Source organism: Callorhinus ursinus, unplaced genomic scaffold (genome assembly GCF_003265705.2).
Source record: "Callorhinus ursinus isolate GAN/ISIS: 27379988/994484 unplaced genomic scaffold, GSC_fseal_2.0 scaffold21, whole genome shotgun sequence".
NCBI lineage: Eukaryota > Metazoa > Chordata > Mammalia > Carnivora > Otariidae > Callorhinus > Callorhinus ursinus.
Window position 1 is genome coordinate 19,385,122 of NW_027397083.1, and position 9,898 is coordinate 19,395,019.

A 9,898-nucleotide genomic window follows, 5' to 3' on the forward strand; every position below is an offset into this window, starting at 1 on the left:
GTTTGGGTCCAGCAATCTGTGAAGCATGATTCTCTAGCTAAAACAAATGTAAAGGTGATGCTAAGATTTCCTACTGAGCTAGTTTCATAGACCTAACAATCCCAGATTAAATGGCAGTGCCAGTAGGCACTGTAGCAACCAAGCAAAAATCCTCACTCACAGGGGAAGGAAGAAGCCATGTGTATTAGGATAGGCTAGTTTATGCTGTGCTAACAAACCCTGCATCTCAGCACCTGAAAGTAAAAAGGCTTAGTTTGTATTAATATACAATGACAGAGGCCCTATTTCCCACATAGATATTCAGGGATCCTGGCTGATCTTGCTCAATGAAGCAAGTGGAGAGTTGCTGGACTTTCTCTCAGTGATTTTTCACTGTTTCAGACTAGGAAAGTCTCACATCACTTTCCATTGCTCCCATTTTATTGGCCAGATCTAGTCACATCACTTCCCTTAACGACAAGAATCTTAAGAGCATTCATGTGTCCAGAAAGGAGAGGAAAGTTTTGGTGAACACTAGTAACATTTAGCACACAATATCACTAGGATTATCCCACATCCAATGTAACACTGGTGAGCCAGGATTACAGAACTCAAAGGGAAATGAAAATTAAGAAGCTCTGAATAAGATGGATGGAAAATAAGACACAATAATAATCCAAGTGATGATGGTTACCATCATTTCAAACCATTAAATGCCATTGTCTGAGAAAGGAGAAGTTATGGTTAGCTGGATGCTCTCCTATCCCAACCACCATACAGGTAAGCCTATTCTGCCAAATATACTTTCTTGACCAATTTAATTTACATTCACAGATGATGGACTCCACACAACTATCATAGATAACGGAAATCATGGGGAAGTGAAAATTAAGAATATTCACTCCATCCCCCTCTCCTTCAGTCAATTAGTAATGAATCATTCCTCTGGCCTTTGTGAACATCAAGTACAGGTCTTCAAAAATATAATTTGCCTGGGTCTGGGGATTGGTTTTTCAGATTTTATTGATACAGGATTAGTGGCATAATTTTTCAATGAACACTTTGAATTCTTTAAAAAAAAAGTTTTTAATTGTACTAATTCAATTTGGAGTTGCTAAAATAACCAGAAATTTTCTAGTAGTAATCATCTCAGATTGTGGCATCTGAAGAAATTAAGTCTACCCAGGCATAAAGAACTTTTTTGACTGAGGTTGATAATAAAGAAGTAGGTAAAATGTTACATTTTTTAGACCAGTTAAGAAAAATAGCAGGCTATTTGTCACCTGTTAAGTTATTAAAATTCCCAAGCTGTGAAGGAATATGATAATAAAAACACACATCCGCTATTACAGATACATTCAAAATTTGTTAATGCTTTGCACTGTTTCGATAGGTAGATATAGATGTGGTAGATATTGATAGATATATAGATATGTGTATAGATATCTCAGTCTCCTTGTTACCATTTCAAAAAAAGTTGTACACATCATAATTAACCCTTAAATGTTGCATAATAAGGACATACTCATCAATAACCAAAATAACATATTATATCTATAGATATTTAAAATGATTTGACTATTATTTGTTATCAAGTCCTTTTCAAGATAGCAAATTTTCACTTTGCATTTGATTGAAGTATCCACATTTGTTATAATCTGGAACAATTTTCCTCCCCCATTTTTAAATAGCAATGACTTTTAAAGATATCAGGTGAATTTTCTTTTAGATATCTGTTTTTGATTTTCCCCCCCCTACACAGGGTCGTTTTAGATATTTCTCTGTGTATATTGTTGAATTTCTTTTTAAAAGTTAAAATAGTTTGATTACATTTATGTTAAATATTTCTTCTGTGGAGAATATTTCTTAAGAGTTATTTACTTCATATTATATCAGGTGGAACATATCGTCAAGTAATTTCACTTGATGGTAAATTTGGTCACTTCTTTAAAGGGGTGACAACCAAACTTCTCTATTATAAAAATAAAATTTTTCCTTTGCAATTATAAAATAATCTGTGGTGATATTTTGGCAGTATGCGAATATTCTGTCTACATCAATTTTGGCCTCTTTTTAGCATCCATTGATGATCTTTGCCTGACGTAATTTTTTTATTTGATGTCCAAACTGGTACCAAAAAGAAAGGCTATCATACATTATTAGCTGTCATAATTCTGTTTTTTTAAAGGTTTCTTTTCAACTGTTAATGAACTATATTTCCTCATAAAAGCAGTAAATAATACTTTATTTTCTCTTTATTTTATTTCCTTATTTTTAAAAAAAGAAAACTTGGTATTAACAGTCATTTTTGATGATGTCATTTTTTGCTGTTCTTTTTTCTTTTAAATTATTTCCCAAAGAGACAACTTTTAATTTATCCGTTCATCTCATTATTATTGTTATCTAACATGTTAACTTCTGTTATTAACGTGTCTTTATAATGCTTGTCTTTGGTTTATTTTGTTTTTGTTGGATGTTTATTTTAATTTTCTCATTCTTATTGTTTAAGGTTTTGCAATTCATTTTAGTATATCTTTTGCTATTTGCTGTATATTCGAAAATATATCATTTTCATTAACATTATTATCTAAAATTTTAGAAATTTTGGTTTACATTTTAATTTCCAGATGGAAAAGATTTCTTTTTATTTTGCTATTTTTCCTAGTTTTACTACATTGTGACCAGACAATATTTTGGTATCATTTTTTTTCTTTATAAAATGTAATGATATTTTCTTTGTGTTATTATATGCTAACTTTTTATAGATTTTTATTATGGTGTTTTGTAAGCAGATCTGTCTTCTATTTACTGAAGGTATACATTTTCATAAATACCCATCTTAGAGCCTCCTTATTGATTATGTTGTTATGTCCTCTATAGCCCTATTTACTTATTTATTTGACTGACTTGAACAATAAAGGATGTTAAAATCTCCTCAGGATAGTGTGTTTCTATTTTTCCTTTCATGTCCTGTAATTTTCCCCTATGACTTTTATCCTGTATGAACTGCTGTATTATTTAGTGCATAGATATTCATAACTCTTTTATGTATAATTTCATTGTGAATTGTAACCTTGAGTGTTAGAAGGTGTATGTTTGATTTGAAATTTAAAATTCGCCTTTTGTTTGAAATGTACCTTAAATATCTAGATAGTTGCCCCTTTTTTTGCTTTCATGTATTGGTCTGCATTTGCCCATCTCTTTTATTTTATCTTTTGAATCATTTTATTTTACTTTAGGCTTTTATAAATACAGCTAAGCTTTAGTTTTGTTTTATAAGCCAATTGGAAACTCATTTTCAAATAGGTATAATGCAGTCATTTGGAGGTTCTCTCTCATTTTTGTCAGATAACTTTATGATACACTTACTGTGAATTGGGTTATAGTTACTCTGTATCTTTGTGTGATCTGTTTCACTGCTATTTTTGTTGGCTTTTTAATTTTCTTTATCTTTTGGCATTTAGAAAGGATTATATTTTTGTTCTAGATATTATTTTTTATCAATAATTTTATACTATCCCTTAGTTCCCTTTTACCTTACTTCAGTTTCTACTATTCAGTTTGTCAATTTTGAATTTTATCATTAGACTTTCACCTTTCCCTATGAAAAATTCCAAATTCTTATTCTAGTTTCTCTTTTCTATCTCCTTTTCCACCCACTTTTAGTGGTGTTATTTCTAATTTGTCAGAGCATGTAAAATCCATATACTATTCTTCCAGCTATCTTTATTCTGTTTTTGGTCTTACTATACAAATAAATATATTCAGTTCTTAAAAATTTTGCTCATTTTCCTAAAAATCTATTGATTTAATGAAAGTTATTTTTAGTGGATTCCATATGAAAGGCTTGTAGGTATAATTTCTCCATAAGTTTCCTCTATTTGTGCATGTTAGATCAGTTTTATTGTAGTCTTAATTGAAGGGCATTCGGCTGAGTATAAAACAGTTGTCTTATAATGTCGTTCCTTGGGATTCTTAAAAATGGTGCTCCACTGTTGTCTTGCTCTAACATATAGATAACTTAAGGTTACAGTAGACTTTAAAGTTATATGTTTTATGTCAATTTTATCTCAATGAAGTTTGGAGAAAAAACAAAACAAATTCAGGGTGGTATCAGACTTTTCAACATCAATACACAGAACAAGACAACAGAAGTGTACTATGTTTGATTTGATACATGTATTGCAATATGATTACCACTGTACTGTTATCTAACAACTACATCAGATCATGTAATTACCATTTCTATTTTTGGTGAGGACATTTAAAATCTTAGCAATTTTCAAGTTCTTAGTATGGTATCATTATATGGTATCTATATTTTATATAATATGAAATATGGAATGATATATAATCCATCATTTATACACCGACAAACACTCATACACACATACAATTTCTTAATCCATTTTTCTATTGACAGGCACTTAGATTGTTTCCTTATATTGGAAATAATGCTGCAAAAACACAGGAATGCGGATATATCTTTGATAACCTGTTTTTAGTTTCCTTTGGATATATACCCAGAAGTGGGATTGCTGGATCATAAGGTAGTTTTTTTTTAATATTTTGAGTAAACTCCAGACTGTTTTTCATAGTGGCTATGCTAACTTATATTCCCAATAGGGCACAAGGGCTCCTTTTTCCCCCCACATCCTTACCAACACTTGTTATTTGCTTTTTGATGATAGCCGTTCTAACATGTATGAGGTGACATCTCATTTTGTTTGGCGTTTCACTGAGGATTAATGATGTTGAGCATCTTTTCATCTACCTCTTGGCCATTTGTATGTCTATTATTCAGTTCCTCTGCTCATTTTTAATCAGATTGCTTGTTTTCTGTATGAGTCTTTATGTATTTTTTATATTAACCCCTTATCAAATATATGGTTGGCAAATCTTTTGTCCCATTCTGTAGGTTGGCTTTTCATTTTGTTGATGCTTTCCTTTGGTGAGCAGAATCTTTTCAGTTTGATGTAGGCCAATTTACTTATCTCTGCTTTGTTGCTTATACTTTTGGTGTCATATCCAAAAAAAAAATCATTGTCAATACCTGTGACAAGGAGCTTTCCCCCTTGTTTTCTGCTCAGAGTTTTACATTTTCAGATCTTACATTTAAATCTTTGATCCATTTCAAGTTAATTTTTGTGAATTGTATAAAACAGAGGTCCAATTTCACTTTTCTACATGTGTTTATCTAGTTTCCCCAACATTTGTTGGAGAGGCTTTCCTTTCCCCATTAAGTATTCTTGGCTCTCTTACCAAATATTATGTGACTACATATGCAGGGTTTTATTTCTGGACTCTATTCTGTTCTTTTGTATATGTCTATTTTTTCTGCCAGTATCATATTGTTTTGATTGTTATAGCTTTGTAGTATAGAAATCTGTTGGAATTTTGATAGGGATTGCACTGAATCTACAAATAGCTTTGGGTAGTATAGACATTTTAACTATATTCATTCTTCTGATCCATAAACAAAGACTATCTTTACATTTGTTTGCATCTTCTTCAGTTTCCCTCATCAGAGTTGAAGTTTTAGTACAGAAATCTTTTACCTCCATGGTTAAATTCATTCCTAAGTATTTTATAGTTTTGATTCTATTCTGAATGAGACTATTTCTTTTCAGATATTTCATTGTTTGGAAGTACAACTGATTCTGTATGTTGATATTATATCCTGCAGCTTTCCTGAATTTGTTGATTAGTTTTAACAGTTCTTTGGTTGAGCCTGTAGGATTTTTTTCTATATAAGATCATGTCATCTAGAAATACACACACTTTTATTTCTTCTCTTAATTTGGATGCCTTTTATTTGTTTATGTTGCCTGATTGGTCCAGGTAGGACTTCCAGTACTATGTTGAATAGGAGTGGTGACAGTGGGAACTCTTGCCTTGTTCCTGATCTTGAAAGAAAAGGTTTTAGCCTTTCACTGTTAAGTATGGTGTTAGCCCTAGGCTTGTCACATACTGCTAAGGTAGTAGCAAGAAGGGTAGTGACCAAAAGGGTCAGATTTTACATAAATTTGGAAGATTAAGCTCACAGGTTTTACTGACAGACTTCGGTTTGAGGTGTACAAGAAAGGAAAAAAAAAAAGGGAAGGATAATTCCAAGCTACTTTGGCTCTGCCTGTAGGAGAATGAAGTTGCCATTTACTGAGCTACGGAAGTATGACTAGAGCAGGTGTAAGTTCAGAAACTAGTAGTTTGGTTTTGTTGTTGTTAGGTTTAAACATCCACATGTACATGCCAGTTAAGCAGTTGGATATAAGATTCTGAAATTTGGGGGAAAGGTCAGGAGTGGAGATGGAAATTTGATAGTTTTCTTGGCTGAACAATGGAAGTGAGATGAGTGTTATTTATTATCTCACTTAATAATTACCTGAACTAGGATAATACTGTTTCTATTTTTTTCCATATTTGGACCCAAAACTCATTTTGGGGAATACTCTTTAAGGCAAAGGCTCATTCCTTTTGGTTTTGTGTCTCCATCTTCTAAAAATAACCAATTTCTATTAAATATATCTTGAAATAATAAATACATAGAAAAACTTTGAGTCTACTGACTTAGTAACATCAGTAAATTTTTTTTAAAGATTTTATTTATTTATTTGACAGAGAGAGACAAAGCAAGAGAAGGACATGAGCAGGGGGAATGGGAGAAGGTGAAGCAGGCTTCCTGCCGAGCAGGGAGCCCAGTGGATGCGGGGCTTGATCCCAGGGCCCTGGGATCATGACCTGAGCTTAAGGCAGACTCTTTTTTTTCTTTTTAAGATTTTATTTATTTATCTATTTGAGAGAGCGAGAATGAGAGAGAGAGAGAGCACATGAGAGGGGGAAGGGTCAGAGGGAGAAGCAGACTCCCCGCTGTGCAGGGAGCCCAATGCGGGATTCCATCCCGGGACTCCAGGATCATGACCTGAGCCGAAGGCAATCGCTCAACTGACTGAGCCACCCAGGCACCCCCAAGGCAGACTCTTAATGACTAAGCCACCCAGGCACCCCAACATCAGTAATTTTTTTAAAACTGAAAAAATTCTCCAATATTTAGGTGACATGAGAGATGCAAAGATGCATCAATAGCAGATGCTAATTTTAAGATATTTGTATCATCCCATCATTCATATGACATGAATGTCATTCCATGGTTGTATGATGGGGTGAATAACTTATTAATCAGGCAGAAATGGACAATATTCTTTTAGCACATATACAGAGGTTTGTGTTTCTCCTTAGTCTTTCAGTCATGGATAAGAGATTCAACTTAATGGACCCTAGGATATTTTATTAACGATTAAACACAACAACATGATTGAGGTAATATACCAAAACCATGTCAAAGGAATATGCATTTACAAAAGCTCATGTAACCCAAAACTCTCCCACTTTGTAATCACTTTCAAGTTACCTCTCTCTTACCCCTGCATTCTTTTCACTATCATAACAACCCAAATCCATTAATAAACATAGCATTATGGTTAAGAGAATAGACTGAATCAAACCACTTGGCTTCAAACCCTTAGCCTGATTAAATAGTAATTTGTTCATTTGTGACATGAGGATAGTTATAGTAATTACCTAATGATATTGGTTAAGAACACCAATGAGAAAATACTCACAAAATATACTGTCAAATACATGATAATTAGTATATATTTTACTAATTATAGATAGTATTCGTCCAAATGTTTTCTTTAAAAAATAAAATTTAATTTTACCTACATGGAAGTTTATTTTCTCTTTTTACCTAGTTCAAATTATTTACTACATTAATAATGCTTTAAGAATATACGATTTAGGGGTTTACACTTCAAACAACTGAGTATTATGTCACAAAGTAATTTATAGGAAGAATATCAGGTAGTTCACAGAATCAACAGAAGTCTTTGTGAAACGGTATGGAAACGGGCATGAATCAAGGAAGGACAGGCTCTTGAGAAGTCTGCCAAGATAAGGTCACAGAAAGAGTTTAAGAATGCCATCACTGAACACTTATTAATGGACAATTGCATCTTTATGTCATTTTTCTAGAATTTAAACTCATTGAATTTATATATAACATATATCTATGTTCTATATCACTGGTTCTCAGATTTGGCTGGACAATGGAATCAGCTGGATGCAGGTTGTGTTAAAAATACTGATGTCTTGTGCTCACTTCGACATCGCATATACTAAAATTGGAATGATACAGGAAAGATTAGCATGGCCCCTGTGCAAGGATGACATGCAAATTCATGAAGTGTTAAAAAAAGAAAACAAACAAAAATACTGATGTCTAGGTCTGATTCTCAGAGCTTCTAATTTTATTGGTATAGAGTGCAGCCTGGATAATGGGATTGTTTTAAAGCTCCCTAGGTGATTCTAACATGCAGCAAAATTTTATATTTACTGGTTCAAGTGGTATGGCCCACTTGCTGAAGAAATGGATGAAATTCTCGAATGACTCCTACATATATTATATGTTAGTTAATTGGTTAATAAATTATTTTTCACAAATAATTCATGTTTTTAGTAAGTTTTGAAATAAAGATAAGTATCTTGTGAAAGTTACCCATAATCTCCTATCCAAAGATAATTTCTGTAAATATTTTCATTTATCTTTTCAGATGGTTCACTTTGTATATGAGATGTGTGTGTGTGTGATTTCATATGTTCTTATGTCTTTTGGTTCATAGTAGTTGAAGTTTCATGTCTGCTTTCTCTCCAGAAGGTAATTTTTCTTTGTTGAATTGTGCCTTCTAAAGAGAAGGCCTCCAAAGGTTAAGGATTAATACAACTAAAAAACTGTGAATATTGGTAAATTGGCATTTCAAAGGGCAATGGCATTCAATGATGCTCTAAAACTCACTATCTCAGTGAATTAATATTTGAGTGTTTGAAAATTTCAATTTCCCATATGCAAAGCCACATAAGAATTAGCTGATTTTCTTCATTTGACTCTTCCCTAGTCTCTTTACCTTTACTTCAGACATCCTTTGCCTACATGAATTTTCCTCTTCCTTAACAAATGAAAAATGAAAAGTCATTTGAAAACTGGTGCTTATTGGATTTAATGAACTCTTTTCTAAACTTCAAAAAGCAGATATATACTTTATAATTTATAACTTCATAAATTATAATTTAAAGTACTTCATAATTTATTTAAAAATAATTTAAGTTCTATAATTTTTATTTATTTATTTATTTATTTATTTATTATTCTGTTATGTTAATCACCATACATTACATCATTAGTTTTTGATGTAGTGTTCCATGATTCATTGTTTGCATATAACACCCAGTGCTCCATGCACAGCGTGCCCTCTTTAATACCCATCACCAGGCTAGCCCATGCCCCTACCCCCTCCCCTCTAGAGCCCTCAGTTTGTTTCTCAGAGTCCATAGTCTCTCATGGTTCGTCTCCCCCTCCGATTCCCCTCCCCTCATTCTTCCCTTCCTGCTATCTTCTTTTTTTTTTTTTTTAAGATATAATGTATTATTTGTTTCAGAGGTACAGGTCTGTGATTTTTAAAAAGTTGTTTATGTATAAGTAGCCTCATATAGAGCGATATTTATCAGCCTTCTTTAAAACACAACTAAAATGTTAAATCCACAATTAATATTCAGCTGATTTGGATTTTTCACATTTGTAGAGTTTTAACATGTTAGTCTTTGTGCTCTATATAGTCTTTTTCTAAATTTTATTTTATTATGTTAATCACCATGCATTACATCATTAGTTTTTGATGTAGTGTTCCATGATTCATTGTTTGTGCATAACACACAGTACTCCATTCAATACTTGCCCCCTTTAGTACCCATCACCAGGCTAACCCACCCCCCCCAACTATATAGTCTTAATTTTATTTATTTACTTACTTACTTGAAGATTTTATTTATTTATTTGACAGAGAGAGACACAGTGAGAAAGGGAACA

The 9,898-nt window shown here is 32.5% G+C and overlaps 1 non-coding gene across 1 annotated transcript; it reads left to right on the forward strand.

Annotated features, from left to right (window-relative positions):
* Positions 1-8,129: 8,129 nt before the first annotated feature.
* LOC112829839 (U6 spliceosomal RNA) lies at positions 8,130-8,236 on the forward strand. The gene has a single exon (XR_003209757.1). It is a non-coding gene; the product is annotated as a U6 spliceosomal RNA (small nuclear RNA).
* Positions 8,237-9,898: the final 1,662 nt, after the last annotated feature.